Here is a 24921-nt window from a genome sequence, read left to right on the forward strand (position 1 = left end):
AATATATTTAATCCTCAAGTTACTTTAAATGCTATATTGGTAAACTTAACTGGAATGGACAAATGTAACATTGACTCCTAAGACTTCTTTTCCTCTCATCCTTTCCTCCATGGCTGACACTGAAGAGAAAGAAAAGCTTTGAACAATCGAGGTACAGCCTCTCTGGTAACTGTACCAGCTTCGGAAGATTTTCCTGGCCCTTTCTCTTCATACCCACCCAGGGAAAGATGATTTTGGTGGAACCTTGCTCAGTTGCGGCTGTAATTTAACTTTGCCTCTAGGAACTCTCCCCTTTCCGTGTCTAGTCTTTCCTGATCTAGCAAAAAAGAACTTGGAAGTCAGGAATCAGGATTTGGAACCAGTCCTGGCCAGGAACTCAAAGTAGCCATTGAGTAAAAAAGATCAGGGAGACTGATGGCCTTTGGAGGCAACCTCTTCCTTCATAGTCATGGAAATAATATGTTTTTGCCCCTTTGTTTTCCGAGGTACACACGTGGTACCCTGCCATGTCCCAGGTAGCAGACTTCACCTGCTCCCTGCAAGTATGTGGGCTGCAGCCAGCATACTCAGTACCTTTGTCCAAATTGCAGAAAGGAGTCCTGTCTTTGGGTCTGATCATCCCTAGGCCAGGAGGCATGGTTTGGCAAAGGGAGCAGGGGCTGGATTTTAGCCCCCCCCCGTCATGCCCTCTTACCTGGGGGCCTCTGTGCAATGCATGCATTGCTTAACCCTGCTGGCAGTAGATGGTAGCTTTTGAGTTCGAAAGACCCAGGTTCAAATCCTGACTCCACCATTTTCTAGCTATGTTACCTTGGGCAAGTAGCTTGATTTCATACATAATAGTACCTGTATCATAAGAATGCTATAAGAACTAATTGAGATAATACTTTAAATCTCTCAGTGCTAAATCTCTGGTGACTATTATTATTCCAGAGAAGCTTTTTTGGTCCTTTAGTACCCCGTGAGAAGCAGGAGTGAAAATACCATTTTTGTTTGTTTGTTTGTTTTTACAACAGGAAGGGGTGACAAAATGTTGGTCCAAGCCTGGATGTGAATTGCCCTTAGGACAGAAGTGCTGGACTAAGAGATCTGATCAGCTAAATACAGGAGGGGGCAAGAGAGGAGAGAAAACCAGTGGCTTGTTTGACCTTGGCTTCTCGACAGAGGCAGGACTTCTGCTCCTATTTCTGGGGTCACCTACCCCAGCTGTCCTTGCTTCTCCACGAGCATTTCAGTGGATTAAAGGGCCCTGCTTCCCCCAGGACTTTGGGGCTGGGGATGTGGGCAGCAACAGGAAGTCTCTTTTATGTCCCTGCCCTCGTTGCCTAGTTGAGCAGGAAGCAGACAAGTCCAGGGCATCTGTAGAGCCTCCTCCTGGATGTCCCCCCAACACCCACACCTAAGGCCATTCTTGATGCTGAGATTTTTGAGATGAGTGAGGGTTGTTCCAGAACAAAGCCCCTTCTCTGGCAGAGGCCAAGGGATTCTTTGGAAAGGTGAGAAGAAGCCTGCAAATCTACTGCTTGCAAAGACCTGTGGCCCACTCAATTTTTTTTATTTTTATTTTTTAGTAGACTTAATTTTTTAGAGTAATTTTAGGTTCAAGCAAAATTGAGTGGGAAGTAGAGAAAGTTCCTGTACATCCCCTGTCTCCACACATGCGTTGCCTCCCCGCTATCAACATCCTGGACAAGAATGTTACATTTATTATAGTCAGTGAACCTACATGGAGATGTGGTTATCACCCAAAGTCCATAGTTCACATTAGGGTTCACCCTTGGTGTTGTACATTCTATGGGTTTGGACAGATGGATAATGGCATATATCCATCATTACAGCATCATACAGAAGAGTTTCACTGCCCTAAAAATCCCCTGTGTTTCACTCATCTCTCCCTCCCTCCAGCCCCTGGAAACCACTCATTATTTTAGCTATCTCCATAGTTTTGCCTTTTCCAGAATGTCCCATTGGAATCATACAGTCTGTAGCCTTTCCAGATTGGCTTATTTCACTTAGTAATATGCATTTGTCTTTATCCATGATTAATATTCATGTCTTTTCATGGCTTGAGAGCTCATTTCTTTTCAGCACTGAATAATATCCCATTATCTGGATGTATCGCAATTTATCCATTTACCTACTGAAGGACATGTTGGTTGTTTCCAAGTTTGGACACTTATGAATACAGCTGCTATAGATATCTGTGTGCAGGTTTTTGTGTGGACATAAGTTTTCAACTCATTTGAGTAAATACCAAGGAGCACGACTGTTGGATTTTACGGTAAGGGTATATTTAATTTTATAAGAAACTGCCAAACTGTCTTCCAGAGTGGCTGTACCATTTTGCATTCCTACCAGCAATGAATGAGAGTTCCTGTTGCTCCATATCCTCTCCAGCATTTGATGATGCCAGTTTTCTAGATTGTGCCCATTCTAATAGGTATGTGGCGGCATCTCATTGTTGTTTTAATTTTCAAATCCATAAGGATATGATGTTGCCTATTTTCATATGCTTATTCGCCATGTGTATATCTTATTTGGCTAGGTGTCTGTTCAGGTCTGTTGCCCATTTTTGAATTAGGTTGTTTGTTTTCTTATGGTTGAGTTTTAAGGGTTCTTTGTATATTTTGGATACCAGTCCTTTATCAACTATGACTTTTGCAAAGATTTTCTCTCAGTCTGTGACTTGTCTTCTCATTCTCTTGACCCCATTCAATTTTGTTCCCTCTTCCTGTGTGTCCTGCAGACCCACAGCTCCTTATCTCCCTGTAAGAGCTGCCAAGCAGCCAGACCAGCTGTGGTACGTACATAAGCATATCATATAGGTTTCTAGAAGTAAGTACAATGTGAAAAAAAAGAACAAGGGAGATTGGAGGTGCTGGCATGGGGGAGGTTTGCCATCTAAATAGGGTGGCAGGGTGGGCTCCACCGAGAAAGGGACGTTTAAGCCAAGAAGATGCAAAAGGGCAGAGAGATCAGGCAGAGGGGCCAACCAGTACAAAGGCCATGAGGCAGGAGTGCGCCTGATGTGTCTGAGGAATTCCGAGGATGTGGCTGGAGTGGAGTCAGGAGCCATCAGAAGAGAAGTTTCTCATGGATTTGACGTGCGGGTGAGAGGAAGGAGAATCACAGATGACACCAAGATTTTTGACCTGAGCCATTGGAAGGACGTCATTAACTGAGATGGGGAAGAGCAAATTTCCAGGAGGTGGGGCGTGGGGACATAAATCAGGAATTCTGTTTCGGATATGCTGAGTTTGTGCTATTAGACATCTTGGTGGAGACATCTGGTAGGCTGTTGGATAGATGGGTTTGGAGTTCAGAAGAGTTTGTGTATAAGACTCTGGGCTGAGAGCTGTAACAGAAAGAAGAATAAAACCCAGTTCCTCCACCCCTACCTTTGTCCAGGAATCACTGGGCACTCGGAGGGAGTGCGGGAGGGCAACGCATAAAACAGGCACCCCCCAACCCCCCCGCAGAAGGCAGCTCCTGCCAGCCTCCCTTGAGGCTTGAAGGCAGGTGAACAAAATCCAAGCTACCCAAAATTACACTGAAGACACATCAGATGAAAGACAGCCCCCAAGCCTCTTGACTGCTCACTTCTAGGAAGTCGGCAAGAAGCGGAAACCAGGGTGGTGTTTTACCTTGCCCAGTAGCAGTAACATAGACATGTCAGATTTTTTTGAAGATTATCGCAAGGGCTCCTCCTGGTCCATTTGCCTTCCCATTCACCTACAAGGCAGATAAAGGCAGAGAAGGGAGGCTGAGAGGGGGCCCAGCAGCTGCAGGGGAAGTCACTTCAGCCCTCCTGCTCCCTTGGCTCTGCCCCGAGCCAGATCAACCCCGGATCAGGCTAGGCTGGGCTGGGTCCTGCTGTCTGTGGCCCGTGCGTGCACAGAGCTAGCTGTTTAAAGGGAAAAGAACTGTGACTATGGGTTCAACCCCACCTTAGATCAATATTAGGCCAAATCCCTAATATCGGTAACCCAGGTCCCACGGTTAACATGCCAGCTGTGGTCCTCACCCTGAAATAGTCAATCGCCCAAGCAAGAGCTGTGTTTTCACATTAAACATCCCCAAGTCTTTCCTGCTCAAGTGGCAGATGGTGAATTTCATGTAATGACGTGAGCAAAGGCCCCTCTATTTCCAGCCTGGAACTCGGAATCTGCAGAGGAGCTGCATCTCTGCATCCTGTATACTGAACGCTGCAGCTCTTGCTTGGAGGGCCAGGGGGTCAGAATGTGTCTGAGAGGGCTGGGGCCAGGAGGGGGAAAAGCAGTGAACTGGCCTTTGTTCCAGGTTCTCCAGCAGGGAAAGGGGAACCAGGGCACTTTGGGCAGCCTGGGCTGGATGTGGAGGACAAGACCTGCCATCCACCACCTGAAAATCTAGTGCTTTAATAAGCTGAGGCTGATATTAGAACTGGTGTGCCCAGGGACCTCAGAGGGATGCGCAGCATGGAGCAAGCGGGGAGGTTACTGATGGAATGTCTTTGCGGGCTTGGATCTGAGTGACAGTAAAACTGAGTTATGAAAGAGGGCCAGATTAATGAAAATGTGCATCGTTAAGAAGCCATCCTCAATGACTTCCGCCGAGCTCTCTGGCACCTTCTGACCCAAATATGTTGACCCGAGTCTAACGTCCTACACCCAGCCTTCTCACCTCCAAAGACAGAAGAAGATATATAACACAATATATAGAACACAGTAATAACCTTCAGGAATCTCAGCCCACTCCTGGACTGCTCTCTTAGATCCCCAAGGGAATTAACCCCTCAGGGAAGGTTTTAGGATAATATTAAGGGTTTGGAATTCTTTATTTGAGGGATTTGACAAGAAATTCAGTTGAGGCCTCTCCTCCCACACTCTGGCCCCTCTTCACTCCTATCACACAGACAGACTTCCTTGCAGTTTCTTCAATCATCCTGTCCTCGTGCCATGCCTTTGAACCTCTGGGGTACATGGTCCTCTCCCCTGGGGCGCCCTTCCTAGGCTTCCCACTGGGCAAATGCAAGCATCACCATCTTTTGGAAGTTTTGCATTCAAGCTGTACTTTAATACCATTTATTGCTTTTTTTTTCTTATAAAATTCATATTCAGTGCAGAAAATATGGAGCTTATAAAAAAATGAAGAAAACAAATCATTTTGACATATATTCTTCTGGTCTTTTTTTTTTTTTTTCCTGAGTGTTTATATATATTCTAATTGGGAGCATCCTGTACATTCTGTTTTGTGATCTGCTTTTTTCCCCTCACTTAAGGGTATATAGTTAAGCAAAAAAAAAGGGGGCAGTTTAGTATAGTGGTTATGTGTGGGTGGGCTCTGGAGTCAGAATGTCTGGGTTCAAATCCTGGCTGCACAGCTACAGTCCTGAGACCTGAGCAAGTTACTGACTCTGTTTCCGTGTTTAGAACAGTGTGGTTTACACTGAATTTTAATCTATAATTTTGTTTTCTCGCTTTTTCACTCAACTGTGAGTTCCTTGAGGTCAGAGAGTGACTCTCGTTGGTCTTTCTGTCCCCAGCATCTTGCTCGCACATAATAAGCATCCCCAGAATGTTAAATGCATGAAAGACCCCAAAGAAGAAGGCCTAGAACTAGGAGTCAGATGAAAGTTCCTGAAATAGAGAACCAAGCATTTGCGAGCTCGGCCTTGCAAATGCTCGGCCTTACCTCTCTTAGCTAAAGATGGACAATACATTGTTTTCTGAGGCTCCTGCTTCATCATTTGTCAAATGGAGACGCCAGGGTGACTGTGAGACAAGCAAGACAACTTGGTGGACCTGCTCTGCAAACTGCAGAACTTTGCAAGTGAAGTTGTGAGCTCCTAATTTCACACGGCTCCTCTCCGGCTCTGAATGGGGACTGGGCATGGACCGATGTCCTCAGTTCTCGGCAAAGAAACGAGCGAGCGGGAGGCCAGTCTGTGCGCGCTGCGGCTCAGGGCTTCTCGCCTCCCGGGGTCGGTCAGCACGCGGGACCCCGGGCGCCTCCTGGGGCACTGTCTCTGAGTCGGAGGAGTGGGTGTTGGGGCACCGGAGCCAGGAGAGCCAGGGCTGCGCTGGCCACTGTTCAGGGTGCTCCGAATCCCGGCCCGGGTCCTAACCCGCCAGGCCCCTCTGGGTGCCGCCACCGTCGCTCGGGGCCCCCGTTACTAGCCGCCCCCTTCTTCCTCCAGGACCCATCCTTCCGACCACCAGATCCGGTTGGGGGAGTAATCCTATCCCCCCTTCTCCGGGATCCGGGAGGGTAGAGGAGGGTGGTGGTGGCTAGAACTGAGTCTTCCTTTGCCTCCTACTCTCCGGCAGAATCCGATTCTTTTCTGAGCAGGATGGGGCGGGGGCGGGGGGCCGCGTGCGCGCCGGGCGGAGGGAATTCCTTCCCCGGCGGGCGCGGCGCCGCCACCCGCCGCAGCGCCTGCCCTTTTTTTAGCTCTTTCCCGGGGCTCCTTCTCGGCGCGACCGGGGGGGTGGCGGCGCGCTCCGCCTCGCGGTGGGGGCACCGTCGCCCCCCACCACCACTCCGCCCGCCCCCCACCCCTGCAGGCGCCAGGGCAGCGCGAGTGGAAATCGGACAGCGACGCGAGGGTCCCGCCGCCGCCGCCGCCGCCGCCGCCGCCGCGCCCGTGGGTGGGCAGCCGGGAGACTTGCTGGAGGGAGACCCGGGGTGATTCCCATCCGCCCGCAGCTCTTCCAGGGCTGCCCTGAGCAAGGAGTTGTTTCGTCATTTTGAAAAGACACCTTCCCCCCGCCCCCTAGGCTGTTTCAGAAATGGCATTGAGTCAGACCTGAGTCACAGGAGATCGTGGGCCCCTCTCTCCCCTCCCCGGCGATTCTTTCTCGTCCAGCCCGCAGCCCCGCTCTCTACCCCACCCCACCCCCTCTACACCCCCATCCGTGATGCGGCCCCAGACGCCGCAGCCCCCGCCCGCCTCCTCCTCCTCCTCCTCCCCCTCCCCCTCCTCCTCCTCCGCTGGGATACCTGCCCACCCGCCCGGGGCGAGCCCTGACACCCTGCCCGCCCCGTCACCCCGCCCCCTCCCGGCTGCTGCAAAGGCAGCTCATCTGGGGACAGCAATCCCGTCCTCAGACTGTGGAAAGGCCACAGTCTGCCCCCTGCCTCCGGGCACGACAGGCCACCTGCCCCTGACCTTCCCACGCAGGCGGCGCTGCTGGGGGTCAGGCTGAGCGGGCGCTCGGCTGTGGCCACGGTGTCTCCCGCGGTAGTTTACTGTAGCGCTGGCCGCCCTCTAGGACTGGGTCAGCTTCTTCCACCTCTGGCTACCTGTGTTCTCACCCCTTCCAGCCTTTCCTGAGCTTCTGCCGGGAAGGGGCTACACAAGTCTATTTTTAGTTCTAACAAGCTGCCTGCCGGAGCAGCTTTCCATCTGCAGCTCTCAGAGCCCTTTACAAATGCTAATGAATGGAAGCTGCTGCCTCCAGAGTAAGATTCCTCTTCCTCTCTCTTCCCCACCCCCACGCTTTCCTAGTGGGGAAACTGAGGCACGGAGTTAGGGTATGGAGGTGTGATCAAGCCGGGGTCAGAACCCCAAGTTTCCTACGGCCTGTTGGTGGTCCTGCCTTGGCCAGTACCTTCTCCTTTTACTTCACGCTCAGTGCCAGGTCCTGGATTAAGTTCAGGGGTCAGACAGTCCTTGTCCTCAGTGAGCTGAGGTTCGGGGGAGAGGGGAGCCTAGAAGCCAATCATTAGAGTACAAATAGGTGGCCCCAGAGAGCTGTTTCTGCAGAGAGCATTGTAGGAGCTCAGAAGTCTCACCCAGCGTGGCCGCGGGGGAGGAAGTGGGTTAGGGCAGTTAGTGGCTTATTTCATAATCAGGTAAGGCTTCCTGGAGGAGATGACCACCTGAGCTTAGTCTATAATTGAGAATTGGAGTTGATGGAGCAAAAAGGCAGGGGGCATTCTGGGAACAAAACACAGGGTGGAGAAAGAAACAGTTCAGAGTTGCTGGTGGTGGAAATGTTCCATATGTTAGGCTGGGGAGGATCTTGGTGCAAGAAGGGAAAGGACCCGGTCAGATTGGAGGGGTTTTTTGTTCATTTGTTTGTTTTGTTTTGTTTTGTTTGACTGCGTTTGGGTCTTTGTTGCTGCGCTGGCTTTCTCTAGTTGTGGCGAGCAGGGACTACTCTTCACTGCGGTGCGCGGGCTTCTATTGCGGTGGCTTCTCTTGCTGCGGAGCACGGGCTCTAGGCACACGGGCTTCAGTAATTGCAGCACACGGGCTCAGTAGTTGCAGCACGCAGGCCTTGGAGCGCACGGGCTTCAGTAGTTGTAGCTCGCAGGCTCTAGAGCACAGGCTCAGTAGTTGTGGTGCACGGGCTTAGTTGCTCCGGGGCATGTGGGATCTTCGGGGACCAGGGATCGAACCCGTGTCCCCTGCATTGGCAGGTGGATTGTTAACCACGGCGCCACCAGGGAAGTCCCAGATTAGAGTTTTAAATACAGCATTCTGGTGGCTTCGAGGAGGGCGAGCTTGACGGGATAAGAGTGGAAGCCGAGAGACCAATTAGAGGTGATGAAGGCCTGGACCAGGTGCCGTGGAGATGACAGGATGCATTTGAGACAAGTTTGACAGTTACCTAACTGGAAATCCAGAGTGACACAATCTTTTTCTTTTTCTTTCTTTCTTTCTTTCTTTCTCTCTCTCTCTCTTCCTTCCTTCCTTCCTTCCTTCCTTCCTTCCTTCCTTCCTCCCTCCCTCCCTCTCTCTCTCTCTCTCTCTTTCTTTCTTTCTTTCTTTTCTTTCTCTCTCCCCCTCTGGCCCACTGTTAGGCTGGCAGGGCAAACATCTCCCTGGGAATTCGACGAGGTATCACCACCCAGGTGGCACCCTTCTCTCTTGAGCTGGGTGCCTGGAACCCCTGGAGGGCAGGACCTACCCTCTATCTCTGCCATGGCAACTAGCAGCACTGCGGACAGCTCCGTTTAGATGCTGGGTCAATGAATGGTGCTTTGATCAGATAAGGGTAAACAAAAGGGGTGGGAAATTCTTCAACTGCAGGTAGGAAGTATGCACACAGGACCCTAACCACTGTTTATCAGAGTTAAAGCCCTGTGCGCTCACTTCCACAGAAAGCCAGCCCTTCCTCTAGGGCTTTCACCATGAATCAGAAAACACTGCCAACTGCTATGAATGCAGCTTCAGAAGCTGTAGGAAGTCTCCTTACCAGTTTCAGGGCCCTGCTTTCCAACCAAAAAAATCATGGAGCACCTGAAATGCATTCCTGTTGGAGCAGGCTGTGCAGAAGATGGGAGTGCATGTTGGCTCTGGGGATACACAGACAGGAGGGTGACACGGAGGGACTCACCCACATCAGCAGTTTTGTACATTGTGGTGGCAGGAATTCAAGGCAATAGGCCTTTGCTCATTTAATTCTCCATGTTGCCTGTGTTATGCTGGAGATTCCTACTGCTGCCTTTCACAGCAAATAGCTTCCTCTGGTATGTTGTGGCAATAAAGGTCAGCAACCTAGTTAAGAGCGTGGAACCTGGTCTAGGCTCAAATTCCATCTCCTCTGCTCCTACTAGCTGTGTGCCCTTAGAGAAGTTAAGTGACTCAACCTTTTGAAACCTCAGTTTTCTCATCTGTAGATTGGGTATATGTTAGAGATATTGTGAAGTCTGAAAGAGTTGATGCCTGTTTAAGCACTTAGAACAGTGTCTGGTACATGGTAAGCCCTCGGTAAATATTAATTGTTATTAATATTGCCAGAGTCCTCTGTCCTCTATTTGGTATGGCTGTACTTCCAGCTCCTTTTACCAGCTGCTCAACCCATGCTGCTGTTTTGGGATCCCATGAAGTCCTCCCTCCATCCCTCCCTTTATTTTAAGTCCCTGGATACTTAAATATTGACACTGTGATTCCTGAATCACTCTTCTGGGGGCAAGAAAATAGACTTCATTTAGAAGAAAAGATCATTTTTTTAAAAATATTTATTTATTTATTTATGGCTGTGTTGGGTCTTCGTTTCTGTGCGAGGGCTTTCTCTAGTTGTGGCAAGTGGGGACCACTCTTCATCGCAGTGCGCGGGCCTCTCACTATCCCGGCCTCTCTTGTTGCGGAGCACAGGCTCCAGACGCGCAGGCTCAGTAATTGTGGCTCACGGGCCCAGCTGCTCTGCAGCATGTGGGATCTTCCCAGACCAGGGCTCGAACCCGTGTCCCCTGCATTGGCAGGCAGATTCTCAACCACTGCGCCACCAGGGAAGCCCCGAAAAGATCATTTTTGATTGAAGATAAGATACTCTCATAAAGACTGACTGAGATATAGAATCATAGAATATGGAGCCAGAAGACGTCTTGGAAGTACTAATTCAAGCTCACATTTTTCAGAGACGCAGCAAGATGGAGTTACTTGTGGCAGATGGAGAGTGGGAACCCTGGCCTCCTGCTCCCAGTGCCTCCCGACCATCACTGCCGGCTTCCCTGGGCTCTTCTCTCGCCTCACCTTCAGGCCATCTGAGTCCTTTTGGTCTCTGCTCTTCCCTCACTCATCTCTGCCTCTGGTCGAGCCTTCTCTTGTCTAGTCCAAAACCACACTAGTGGTCTGTCCCTGTATCAGTAAGGATTCAACTAGAGAAACAGAACCAGTAGGAAATATATAGCAGGGGGTTAATTGCAAGGAATTGGCTTACGCGATTGTGGAGACTGCTAGGCAAGTCCCATGCGTGGCGTAGGCCATCAGGAAGGGCAGGCAGGGAACTTGGGCAAGAATTGAGGCTGCAGTTCACAGGTGAAATTTCTTTTTCTTCTGGGAAAATTTAACTGATTGAATCAGGCCTACTCGGGTTATCTCTGATAATCTCCTTTACGTAACGTCAACTGAGCAGAAGCAAGAAGAACTACAATCCTGCAGCCTGTGGAACAAAAACCACATTCACAGAAAGACAGACAAGATGAAAAGGCAGAGAGCTATGTACCAGATGAAGGAACACGATAAAACTCCAGAAAAACAACTAAATAAAGTGGAGATAGGCAACCTTCCAGAAAAAGAATTCAGAATAATGATAGTGAAGATGATCCAGGACCTCAGAAAAAGAATGAAGGCAAAGATCGAGAAGATGCAAGAAATGTTTAACAAAGACCTAGAAGAATTAAAGAACAAACAAACAGAGATAAACAATACAATAACTGAAATGAAAAATACACTAGAAGGAATCAATAGCAGAATAACTGAGGCAGAAGAACGGATAAGTGACCTGGAAGACAGAATGTTCGAATTCACTGCCGCAGAACAGAATAAAGAAAAAAGAATGAAAAGAAATGAAGACAGCCTAAGAGACCTCTGGGACAACATTAAACTCAACAACATTCACATTATAGGGCTCCCAGAAGGGGAAGAGAGAGATAAGCGACCCAAGAAAATACTTGAAGAGATTATAGTCGAAAACTTCCCTAACATGAGAAAGGAAATAGCCACTGAAGTCCAGGAAGCACATAGAGTCCCATACAGGATAAATCCAAGGAGAAACACTCTGAGACACATAGTAATCAAATTGGCAAAAATTAAAGACAAAGAAAAATTATTCAAAGCAGCAAGGGAAAAATGACAAATAACATACAAGGGAACTCCCATAAGGTTAACAGCTGATTTCTCAGCAGAAACTGTACAAGCCAGAAGGGAGTGGCATGATATACTTAAAGTGATGAAAGGGAAGAACCTACAACCAAGATTACTCTACCCAGCAAGGATCTCATTTACATTTGATGGAGAAATCAAAAGCTTTACAGACAAGCAAAAGCTAAGACAATTCAGCACCACCAAACCAGCTCTACAACAAATGCTAAAGGAACTTCTCTAACTGGGAAACACAAGAGAAGAAAAGGACCTACAAAAACAAACCCAAAACAATTAAGAAAATGGTCATAGGAACATACATATCGGTAATTTCCTTCAACGTGAATGGATTAAATGCTCCAACCAAAAGACACAGGCTTGCTGAATGGATACAAAAACAAGACCCGTATATATGCCATCTACAAGAGACTCACTTCAGACCTAGGGACACATACAGACTGAAAGTGAGGGGATGGAAAAAGATATTCCATACAAATGAAAATCAAAAGAAAGCTGGAGTAGCAATACTCATATGAGATAAAATAGACTTTAAAATAAAGAATGTTACAAGAGACAAGGAAGGACACTATGTAATGATCAAGGGATCAATCCAAGAAGAAGATGTAACAATTATAAATATATATGCACCCAACATAGGAGCACCTCAATACATAAGGCAACTGCTAACAGCTCTAAAAGAGGAAATCGACAGTAACACAATAATAGTGGGGGACTGTAACACCTCACTTACACCAATGGACAGATCATCCAAAATGAAAATAAATAAGGAAACAGAAGCTTTAAATGACACAATAGAACCAATAGATTTCACTGATATTTATAGGACATTCCATCCAAAAACAGCAGATTACACTTTCTTCTGAAGTGCGCACGGAACATTCTCCAGGATAGATCACATCTTGGGTCACAAATCAAGCCTCAGTAAATTTAAGAAAATTGAAATCATATCAAGCATCTTTTCTGACCACAATGGTATGAGATTAGAAATCAATCACAGGGGAAAAAACGTAAAAAACACAAACACATGGAGGCTAAACAATACGTTACTAAATAACCAAGAGATCACTAAAGAAATCAAAGAGGAAATCAAAAAATACTTAGAAACAAATGACAATGAAAACACGACGATCCAAAACCTATGGGATGCACAAAAGCAGTTCTAAGAGGGAAGTTTATAGCTATACAAGCCTACCTCAAGAAACAAGAAAAATCTCAAACAGTCTAACGTTACACCTAAAGGAACTAGAGAAAGAAAAACAAACAAAACCCAAAGTTAGCAGACAGAAAGAAATCATAAAGACCAGAGCAGAAATAAATGAAATAGAAACAAAGAAAACAATAGCAAAGATCAATAACACTAAAAGTAAAACTCATCAAGAAAAAGAGGGAGAGGACTCAAATCAATAAAATTAGAAATGAAAAAGGAGAAGCTACAACAGACACCGTAGAAATACAAAGCATCCTAAGAGACTACTACAAGCAACTCTATGCCAATAAAATAGACAGCCTGGAAGAAATGGACAAATTCTCAGAAAGGTATAACCTTCCAAGACTGAACCAGCAAGAAAGAGAAAATATGAACAGACCAATCACAAGTCATGAAATTGAAACTGTGATTAAAAATCTTCCAACAAACAAAAGTCCAGGACCAGATGGCTTCACAGGTCAATTCTATCAAACATTTAAAGAAGAGCTAACACCCATGCTTCTCAAACTCTTCCAAAAACTTGCAGGGGAATGAACACTCCCAAACTCATTCTATGAGGCCACCATCACCCTGATACCAAAACCAGACAAAGATACTACAAAAAAAGAAAATTACAGACCAATATCACTGATGACTATAGATGCAAAAATCCTCACCAAAATACTAGCAAACAGAATCCAACAACACATTAAAAAGATCATACACCATGATCAAGTGGGATTTATCCCAGGGATGCAAGGATTCTTCAATATACACAAATCAATCAATGTGATACACCATATTAACAAATTGAAGAATAAAAACCATATGATCATCTCAATAGATGCAGAAAAAGCTTTTGACAAAATTCAACACCCAGTTATGATAAAAACTCTCCAGAAAGTGGGCACAGAGGGAACCTACCTCAACATAATAAAGTCCATATATGACAAACCCACAGCACACATCATTCTCAATGGTGAAAAACTGAAAGCATGTCCTCTAAGATCAGGAACAAGACAAGGATGTCCACTCTCACCACTATTATTCAACATAGTTTTGGAAGTCCTAGCTATGGCAATCAGAGAAGAAAAAGAAATAAAAGGAATACAAATTGGAAAAGAAGAAGTAAAACTGTCACTGTTTGCAGATGACATGATACTATACATAGAGAATCCTAAAGATGCCACCAGAAAACTACTAGAGCTAATCAATGAATTTGGTAAAGTTGCAGGATACAAAATTAATGCACAGAAATCTCTTGCATCCCTATACCCTAATGATGAAAAATCTGAAAGAGAAATTAAGGAAACACTCCCATTTACCACTGCAACAAAAAGAATAGAATACCTAGGAATAAACCTACCTAGGGAGACAAAAGACCTGTATGCAGAAAACTGTAAGACACTGATGAAAGAAATTAAAGATGATACCAACAGATGGAGAGACATACCATGTTCTTGGATTGGAAGAATCAATATTGTGAAAATGACTATACTACACAAAGCAATCTACAGATTCAATGCAATTCCTATCAAATTACCAATGGCATTTTTTACAGAACTAGAATAAAAAAATCTTAAAATGTATATGAAGACACAAAAGACCCCAAATAGCCAAAGCAGTCTTGAGGGAAAAAAACGGAGCTGGAGGAATCAGACTCCCTGACTTCAGACTATACTACAAAGCTACAGTAATCAAAACAATATGGTACTGGCACAAAAACAGAGATATAGATGAATGGAACAGGATAGAAAGCCCAGAGGTAAACCCACGCACCTATGGTCAACTAATCTATGACAAAGGAGACAAGGATATACAATGGAGAAAAGACAGTCTCTTCAATAAGTGGTGCTGGGAAAACTGGACAGCTACATGTAAAAGAATGAAATTAGAACACTCCCTAACACCGTACACAAAAATAAACTCAAAATGGATTAGAGACCTAACTGTAGGACCAGACACTATAAAACTCTTAGAGGAAAACATAGGAAGAACACTCTTTGACATAAATCACAGCAAGATATTTTTTGATCCACCTCCTACAGTAATGGAAATAAAAACAAAAATAAACACATGGGACCTAATGAAATTTCATAGCTTTTGCACAGCAAAGGAAACCATAAACAAGACGAAAAGACAACCCTCAGAATGGGAGAAAATATTTGCAAGTGAATCATTGGACAAAGGATTAATCTCCAAAATATATAAACAGCTCATGCACCTCAATATTAAAAAAACAAGCAACCCAATCCAAAAATGGGCAGAAGACCTAGACATTTCTCCAAAGAAGACAAACAGATGGCCAAGAAGCACCTGAAAAGCTGCTCAACATCACTAATTATTAGAGAAATGCAAATCAAAACTACAATGAAACTACAATGAGGTATTACCTCACACCAGCTAGAATGGGTATCATGAGCAAATCTAGAAACAACAAATGCTGGAGAGGGTGTGGTGAAAAGGGAACCCTCTTGCACTGTTGGTGGGAATGTAAATTGATACAGCCACTATGGAGAACAGTATGGAGGTTCCCTAAGGAACTAAAAATAGTATTACCATATGACCCAGCAATCCCACTACTGGGCATATACCCAGAGAAAAACATAATTCAAAAAGACACATGCAGCCCAATGTTCATTGCAGCACTATTTACAATAGCCAGGTCATGGAAGCAACCTAAATGCCCATCGACAGCCAAATGGATAAAGAAGTTGTGGTACATATATACAATGGAATATTACTCAGCCATATAAAGGAACGAAATTGGGTCTTTTGTGGAGTCGTGGGTGCATCTAGAGCCTATCATACAGAGTGAAGTAAGTCAGAAAGAGAAAAAAAAATATCGTATATTAACGCATATATGTGGAACCTAGAAAATGGTACAGATGAACCAGTTTGCAGAGCAGAAATTGAGACACAGACGTAGAGAACAAACGTATGGACACCAAGGGGGAAAACGGCAGGAGGTGGGGGTAGTGGTGTGATGAATTGGGAGATTGGGATTGACATGTATACACTGATGTGTATAAAATAGATGACTAATAAGAAAATAAATAAATAAATAAAGAGATTACCTGAGACCAGATTAGAGGAATGCAGGCCCTGCACAAAAAAATAAATAAAATAAAGTCAACTGATTATGGACATTAATCACAACTACAAAATACCTTCACAGCAACACCAATATTTGACGGAATAACTGAATTCTGTAGCCTTGCCAAGTTGACACATAAAACTGACCACCACAGTCCCCTAGTGGCCTTGCCATTTCTCCTCCTTCTAGTCTGTCTAATATACCGCTGTCATATCCATCTTCCCAAAACTCTGCCTTGCCCTCCTTTTCAAAGTTTTCCATGGTGGTCCACAGGTTACAAGAGAAAACCCAGCTTGCCAACTGTATCTCCCACTTAAACCTTCTGTTTTAGTCAAACCTGTCTACTTGTCCTCTGAACCATAACCATCCCTTCCCTCGCCCAGTTGCTTCCCAACTGCCCAAGCCCCACCCCTCCCTTTAAGGCCACTCTGTTTGGTTCCTGCCACAAGGCTCCCCTACCACAGCTCATCATGCCCCTCATCACCAGTGCTGCCCTTCCATCCGTCCCTCCAGTTCCACAGGCATCCGTTCTCTGCACCCCTCACTTGCTGCTTAGCTAAACAAGCAGGAGAGATTAATTCAGGATGAAGAATTGGTAGGGAGACGGGGAGAGGCTCACTCTCACTGCTCCTCCCTCCCCCCAAACCAGCCAGTATGCTGGTCAAACCTAACACACTGCTCCTAAGATCTTATTACTAAAGTGAAAGATGGGGTCCAGGTTATTATAAATGGCAACTGAAACAAATTTCTCTCCATTTCTTTTTATTTCCCCTGCCCACCACCTCCACCCCACACCTTTCTGTCAAGAGAAGTTCTTAGTTCTTGATATCTCTTTATAATCAAGTTGACATCCCTTGGATTTAAGGAAATTCAGAATGCAAGACTCCGGACCAGCCAAAACAGAAAATAGGTCCGTGACATGAGAGAGCACCCCCTTTAATGTTTTAAGAGATTCTCCAGTGGATTCTGCTAACCGTAATCTACATCAGATCTCTCTCTCTTTTTTTTTAATTGAAGTATAGTTGATTTACAATGTTGTGTTAGTTTCAGGTGTACAGCAAAGTGATTCAGTTATACATAGTACACATATAGCTTTTTTTCAGATTCTTTTCCCTTATAGGTTATTACAAAATATTGTGTATAGTTCCCTGTGCTATACAGTAGGTCCTTGTTGGTTATCTGTTTTATATATAGTAGTGTCCAAACTGCTGATTTATCTCTCCTCCTCGCCTTTCCCCTTTGGTAACCATAAGCTTGTTTTCTATGTCTGTTGGTCTATTTCTGTTCTGTAAGTAAGTTCATTTGTATCTTTTTTTTTTTTTAGATTACACATATAGTGATATCATATGATATTTGTCTTTGTCTGGCTTACCTCACTTAGTATGATAGTCTCTAGGTCCATCCATGTTGCTGCAAATGGCATTATTTCATTCTTTTTTATGGATGAGTAATATTCCATTGTATATATGTACCACATCTTTATTTATCCATTCATCAGTCAGTCAATGGACATTTAGGTTGCTTCCATGTCTTGGCTATTGTAAACAGTGCTGCAATGAACATTGGGGGTGCATGTATCTTTTCTAATTATAGTTTTCTCTGGATATATGCCCAGGAGTGGGATTGCTGGATCATATGGTAGCTCTATTTTTAGTTTTTTAAGGGACCTCTATACTGTTCTCCATAGCAGCTGCACCATTTTACATTCCCACCAACAGTGTAGGAGGGTTCCTTTTTCTCCACACCCTCTCCAGCATTTATTATTTGTAGACTTTTTGATGATGGCCATTCTGACCGGTGTGAGGTGATACCTCATCAAATCTTGCCAAAGCAAGATGTTCATACCAGCACAGTGTAGTGTGAAGAATTTGCCTGGGGACTTCCCTGGTGGCACAGCGGTTAAGAATCCTCCTGCCAATGCAGGGGACACGGGTTTGATCCCTGGTCCGGGAAAATCCCACATGCCATGGAGCAACTAAGCCCATGAGCCACAACTACTGAGCCTGTGCTCTAGAGCCCCCGAGCCACAACTACTGAGCCCACATGCCACAACTACTGAAGCCCATGCTCCGCAGCAAGAGAAGCCACCGCAATGAGAAATCCACACATAGCAACAAAGAATAGCTCCCGCTCGCCACAACTCTGAAAGCCCATGCACAGCAACAAAGACCCAACGCAGCCAAAAATAAGTAAATAAATAAATAAATAAATAAATTTATTAAAAAAAAAAAAAGAATTTGCGTGCCTGGGTTTGCAGGCAAATTTCCAGCAAATCTAATAATTTCCTTTGTAGATATAGGGTAAAGTATTTAGCCTCTCTGTGCCTCAGTTGCATCATTTGTACAATGGGCATAATAAAAGATATTTACTTATCCGACATAAAACCCACCTCTTGGGTGTATGGTGAGGATTCAGTTAGTCTATGGAAAGCACTTAGAAAGCCCGGCATGTCGAAAGAACTCTGTACATCTTAGCTACCGCTTTTATTAGCAAATGGGCAAATGGAACCTCCACATCTCCCTCTGCACATGCCGACATCAGCAGGCTAAGATACTTTTATAAAGTGCCCAATCTCAACCCGTGGCCCTGCACCGGCCTCAGGTAACAGCTCTGGCAATGAGGTTGCACCGCCTTCTAGCTCACTGTGTCAGTCACTTAGAAGTCAAGAAGCCCTGCACTCCAAGGGGTGCAAATTTAACTCTGTTTGAACAAGTGTTTATTGGTCGTCTCCCATGTTCAATATATTGCGCTGGGCCCTGGAGATGCTGAGATAAGATGTGGTCAGATCCTCAGGAATTTGCAAGGGAGATGACTAATGTGGAAACCATCAAGAAGACCTCGAGGCAGCGTGGCGTGTCAGGAACGTGGACGGTCCGTGCTGTCACGGAGTCATTCCTGAGCAACGTGCCAGGAGCTGAGCTTGAAGGGAGAACGAGTGGGAGACTGTGGGTACTCATCTTTGCGTCCCTGTCTTGCACAGTGCCTGGTACATAAACGATGCTCAGAAGATCTTTGTGAATGACTGGCTATAACCGAGAGTCTTGAGAAAAGCTACATGAAGCAGGTACCTTGCGTTTTAAGCTTTGAAGACAGAGTCAGATTTTGAGAGGGCGAAAGAGATGGGAATGGATAAACAAAATGTAGTATATACGTACCATGGAATATTATTCAGCCTTTCAGAGGAAATACATTCTGACCCATGCTACAACATGGATGAAACTTGAGAACATTGTACCAGTCACAAAAAGACAAACACTGTAGGATTCCACTTATATAAGGTACCTAGAGTAGTCAAATTGATAGAGACAGAAAATAGAATGGTGGTTGTCAGCGGCTGAGGGGAATGGGGAGTTGTTTCATGGGAAAAGAGTTTCATTTTTGCAAGACAAGTTTTGGAGATGGGTTGCTTGTCAGTGTGAAGGTACTTATCACTGCCGAACTGTCCACTTAAGAATGGTTAAGATGGCAAATTGTATATTATGAGTGTTCTAGCACGACTGATAAAAAGGAAGGCCAGGAAGACACCTGTAAGAACAAAGGAGTTAGGAAAGGTAGAGGCAGAGAGTGCAGGATGTGTTCAAGGGAGTACGATTGGGACATAGCAGGAGATGAGGTCAGGTGGAGGCCAAATGTGCCTCAAATGCCATGTCAAGGGTGTATGGAGGTTAAAATTTTGACTTTGCTTTCATATGCCGCTGAGGTGAGTCTTCTAATATTCTCTTCAACTTTGACTACTATAGGATCATCCTGGGTACTCTGTGGGCCAGTGTACCAAGCCATTATCCCAGTTCTACACCAACCCCACCTCTTCTGCTAAGCAGACCCCAAGGCCCACCTCACCTGGGCCAGAGGGGGCCCATGGCACCGGCGCCTCTGGGCAGTTCTTCTGCTGACTTTGGTTTGAACTGATCCTCGCGGGAGTGTTTAAGTTCCAGCCACCCTGATGGAAACTCAACGAGATCCCAGTCTGATTAGCCTGACTTCTTTCCAATTGAATATTCATAAGCTGCAAGCACCACTCTTGGCAAATCGCTAGCTCTGCATCAGAAGCCACTTGGAGTTCCCACCCCTGACTTCCTCCTGAGGTGCAGGCTCCATGGGGGGAGTGGGATGGCCACATGATCGGGTTACCTGGAGGTGCTGCCTTACTTTGCGTTGTAGGCTGGGCTCTTTTAGGTCTAAGACAAAAGGCTTCCTTGTGGAAAGTAGAAATGAGTTGGTCTAGGACATTTTGGAGTTCAGTTTGTTGTAATGTTTGTGTTTGGGTGTCAAGGACACACTGGGCAATGCTGACTTCTAGATGGAGCTGTGACCCAGATGGCTTAAGACAGACCTCTCAATGTAGCTCTGTTTCTTCTTTAACATAAGATTTTTTTTTTTTTAATTTTTATTTATTTATTTATTATTTTTGGCTGTGTTGGGTCTTCGTTTCTGTGCGAGGGCTTTCTCTAGTTGTGACAAGCGGGGGCCACTCTTCATCGCGGTGCGCGGGCCTCTCACTATCGCGGCCTCTCTTGTTGAGGAGCACAGGCTCCAGACGCGCAGGCTCAGTAGTTGTGGCTCACGGGCCTAGTTGCTCTGCGGCATGTGGGATCTTCCCAGACCAGGGCTCGAACCCGTGTCCCCTGCATTGGCAGGCAGACTCTCAACCACTGCGCCACCAGGGAAGCCCCTAACATAAGATTTTTAAGCTTCAGTTATCATGTCTAAGTCTCAGTTTCATCATCTCAAAAATGAATGTAATAATCCCTTTCCTGCTTTCTAAGGATATCCGGAAGATGAATGGATGACGTACTTTGAAATCTGAATGACAGGATGAACACATAATGCTACGCATTCTCCAAAAATGCTGGGACTAAACCTTTGCCAGTGAGGAAGTATTGTGCATGCCTCTTATCCCTGTATTTACCAAATGGAAACAGAAGAAAATTCTTGTTCTGAAGTTGACAATAAGCCTTAACCTGTGTGGTCATTCATTGAAAGACAGGCTAATTCCCTTCTTGGGCCACAGTGCTAAAAACAGTTCAACTCCTTGGATGCCCTGGCTATTTTGCTGCCCACCAGCTGAGAAAGGAACTTGGTAAGAAGAAATTCAGGAATCTAGATGATTCCTTTCACCATTTCCTTACCCACACCATCCCGCTTTGACCAGCTGTGTCTGTCGGTTCACCTGAAGCTTCAGCTTCTCACTGGGACCCAGAGAGGAACCCTCCTTAGTTTTAATAGTGGCAAGAGCAAAGAATGTCATAGGCCACCCTGGTCACCTCAAAGAATTCTACCACATGGGCCCCACACTCTACAAAATAGTGGAGAAATGGTTAGAATAACAACCAAGAGCTTTCCCTGTCCTTGGTGCATTAAACATGGACTCTGCACCAGGCCATGGACAACCCCTATTTCAGGTAATTCTCATGGATAGCTCTCCTCCTGCAACTTCTCCATCATGTCGTGTCCATCTCCACGGCTCACTGCTCCCTGACTCAACACGCTGTCTTCAACATGTACAAAATGAGAGACTGAGAAAGAAGCTCATTAGGAATATTCAGTATTTGAGGTCAGTTACTGGCTTCTCAGTTTAGTAACCCACTTCCACCTCCCTCTTTGATTCTAGACTCTGAATCCCACTAGAATCAACTCTAGAAGCTCCCCAACCTAGAGTTCAGATGAAAGATCCATCCCATCAGTCCTGGGTTCAAGGGCCCTACCAACCAGACCAGCCCCTGGCCCACCATCTTGGCTTCTAACTCAGCTTCTGCTATTTACTTGCTATGAAGCTTGCTCACTGCATGGAGGCCAAAATATACTGAGCGTCAGCCTTTCACCCTTGATGGTCCTTCAAGAACTTGGCTCTGGCCATGAGTGTTTCTGAGATGAGTGAGAGGCAAGAGGCAAAGAGAAGGGTAGAGCTTTGGTATACAGTGGGAGCCCCATGTGGTATGGAGGTTTCGTCTATAAATTGCAAGTCTTACTGAGAGCATCAGGGCATTAAACCAAAATGTGGGAGAGAGAGAGTGTGTGTGTGTGCGTGCGTGTGTGTGCACATACACCACTTAGGGTGCTTTATAAGTAGCCCAAATATTTACTGTAAAATTTTGGACTAGCCACATTTTTAAGAAAGAAGGAAAGGAATGGAGGGAGGGAAGGAGGAAGGAAGGAAGAAAGAAAGAAAAAGGTAGGGAAATGCTCTTACTCTGGCACTAAAAGATGATTAGTAATAATATCTTGGTATAAATTCCTCCACATTTTTATATCTATAAATTGTATCTTACTTTATATACTGGTTTATAATTTTAATTTTTTCCACATAAGAGTGCATGTTTACATGTCATCAAACACTCACCTATCATTTTTAATGGCTGAATGACATTCCATGGGATTGTGACTTTACCAGACTTTGTTTCACCAATTCTTTTTTTTGGACATTGGGCTGTTTTGTGGGAATTTTTTTCTTTCACTACCATAAATAATTTGGCATCAGGAAAACTCAGACCTAAATTTTTTACTGTATATAATTTTTATTTATTTATTTATTTATTTATTTATTTATTTATTTATTTATTTATTTATGGCTGTGTTGGGTCTTCGTTGCTGCACGCGGGCTTTCTCTAGTTGTGGCCAGCGGGGGCTACTCTTTGTTGCGGTGCATGGGCTTCTCATTGCGGTGGCTTCTCTTATTGCGGAGCATGGGCTCTAGGCACGCAGGCTTCAGTGGTTGTGGCATGTGGGCTCAGTAGTTGTGGCTCGCGGGCTCTCGAGTGCAGGCTCGGTAGTTGTGGCGCATGGGCTTTGTTGCTCCGCGACATGTGGGGTCTTCTGGGACCAGGGCTCGAACCCGTGTCCCCTGCATTGGCAGGCGGATTCTCAACCACTGTGCCACCAGGGAAATCCTTTTACTATATTTTTAATTCCTTAGGATAAAATCCTAGAGGAGTAGTTAAGAGGTTAAAGGGTATGTATTCTTTCAAGGTTTTTGATATTCATTGCCAAATTGGCCCCAAGAAAGTTAACCAATTTCTACTCCCATACCTTCAACACTTTAACAACACTGGGTATTATAATTTGTTAAAATAATTACCAGACTGGTAGGTGAAAATCAGTACCTCCCTCTTTGATCGTGAAGTAAGTTGGATTTTTTTGATGTGCTTTTTGGTCATTTGTATTTATTTTGTGATTTTTCTGTCCACTGTTGCCCATTTTTCTATTGAGACTTTTTTCTTATTGGTTGGTCAGAGCTTTTTAATACATTAAGGACATCATCCCCTTTGTCATACATGTTGCAAATATTTCCTTGGTCTTTTGTTTGCTTTTTACTCTATGGTGTTTTCTTTGTTTTCTCTTTTGATGAAGAGGGATTGTACATTTTTGCATAGTCTAATCCATCACTCTTTTTCCTCTATGATTTCTATTTTCATGTTATTATTGGGAAGCCTTCCCACTCATTAGAGCATTCTTTCTCATTAATTTAACTCTGAATCCTTGGAACATAATACTTCGATCTATTTTATCTCTGGAATCCTGGCCTTCAGGGATGCATTTTCTCCAAGACTCACAGGAGACTCACAGGGTAAAAGGGGGGAATATGGAAAATGTAAATCTGAACACAGACTTCACATCTGATAGAGTCTCCGAGGGCTGGGAAGGGACCTTACGGCTGTTCTGTCTCCCGGCGACGATCTGACAAGTCCAGACTCTGCTTGAACATCCCTAGTTATCTCACCTGTGGATTTAACTTCTTGTCCAAATCTTTAGAAAAGGTCCCTGGGTTCAGAATAATGTCAACATCTTTCCAAACGTCCCTCTCCCAGGAGCTTTCAGTGCCACCAAACCAGGCGGCCTGTGCCCTGACACGTCCACCCTGCGCAGGGCCAGAGGTCACCCCAGACAAGTGGGAGAGAGAATGGAGGGGTTGACCCCTTCACCGTGAGTATGGCGAGGCTCCGCTATCAGCTACAGAAACACTGACCACAAGGCTACGTGTGTGCTGTTCACACCTGGGTTGTGACACCTCTGCCGGGGTTTGAAAATGCCTTTCTTCCCTGTGTGTGTGTGTGTGTGTGTGTGTAAGCACACATGTACACACTCGCTCACACAAGCTTGCGGACACACTTTCTAACTTCACTCTTCTACTGGTTAATCCTAAATGAGAAAAACTGTCTCTGTAATTTTGAAGAGGGGGATGGGGCAGTGGAGCAAATACAACCTTCAGTAGAAAAAGATGTGCACTGAGCATGTGCAGAGTAATTTTTCTTCTACATGCTTTATTAAATAATTATATGACATAATTACACGTTATAATGTCTTTACACATATTTATGGTAATTACGTCAATGCACATTTGATGTTCTGTAATTACAGTAAATGTACAACAATCCTGACAAATAGCTTGATCAAGAATTCAAATTCCCTACGTGAAGACCCAGGCGAAAAGACATTAACCCTTCTGCTTCCTGATTGCCCCAGGGCCTGATTTTTCGTCTGCCTTTTCCTAACACTTTTGGGGTTATTTTTGTCCCTGGGTGTCCCCAAGGCACAGTTACATTGATTTCCACCAGGAATGTTCCTGAGATGGGTCCCTACAGCAACACCACTTTTTTTTTTTTTTTATAAATTTATTTATTTTTGGCTGCGTTGGGTCTTCATTGCTGCGCACGGGCTTTCTCTGGTTTCAGCGAGCAGGGGGTACTCTTTGTTGTGATGCGTGGGCTTCTCGTTGCAGTGGCTTCTCTTGTTGCGGAGCAAGGGCTCTAGGCACGTGGGCTTCAGTAGTCGTGGCACGTGGGCTCAGTAGTTGTGGCTCGTGGGCTCTAGAGCACAGGCTCAGTAGTTGTGGTGCACGGGCTTAGTTGCTCCGCGGCATGTGGGATCTTCCCGGACCAGGGCTCGAACCCGTGTCCCCTGCATTGGCAGGCGGATTCTTAACCACTGTGCCACCAGGGAAGTCCCAACACCACTTATTTTTATCATAGTTTCCCCTACAACGCTGCTGTGTATGCTGTTCATGTAGGAGGAGTGGGTGCCAGGCCCTGATGGGGCCCCAGAGGC

The 24921-nt window shown here is 45.3% G+C and overlaps 1 protein-coding gene and 1 long non-coding RNA gene across 4 annotated transcripts in view; one reads left to right on the top strand and one right to left on the bottom strand.

Moving 5' to 3' along the window:
* Positions 1-24921, top strand: part of PEBP4 (phosphatidylethanolamine binding protein 4) — a 269506-nt gene that overhangs the window by 107431 nt on the left and 137154 nt on the right. The gene's annotated exons all lie outside the window — the stretch shown is intronic.
* LOC132367656 (uncharacterized) lies at positions 1693-6848 on the bottom strand. The gene is made up of 4 exons (XR_009503833.1): positions 6788-6848; positions 5674-5753; positions 3645-3732; positions 1693-3355 (listed from the first exon to the last, which is right to left on the bottom strand). It is a non-coding gene; the product is annotated as an uncharacterized LOC132367656 (long non-coding RNA).

The sequence above is a fragment of the Balaenoptera ricei genome, chromosome 6 (assembly GCF_028023285.1).
Source record: "Balaenoptera ricei isolate mBalRic1 chromosome 6, mBalRic1.hap2, whole genome shotgun sequence".
NCBI classification, from domain to species: domain Eukaryota; kingdom Metazoa; phylum Chordata; class Mammalia; order Artiodactyla; family Balaenopteridae; genus Balaenoptera; species Balaenoptera ricei.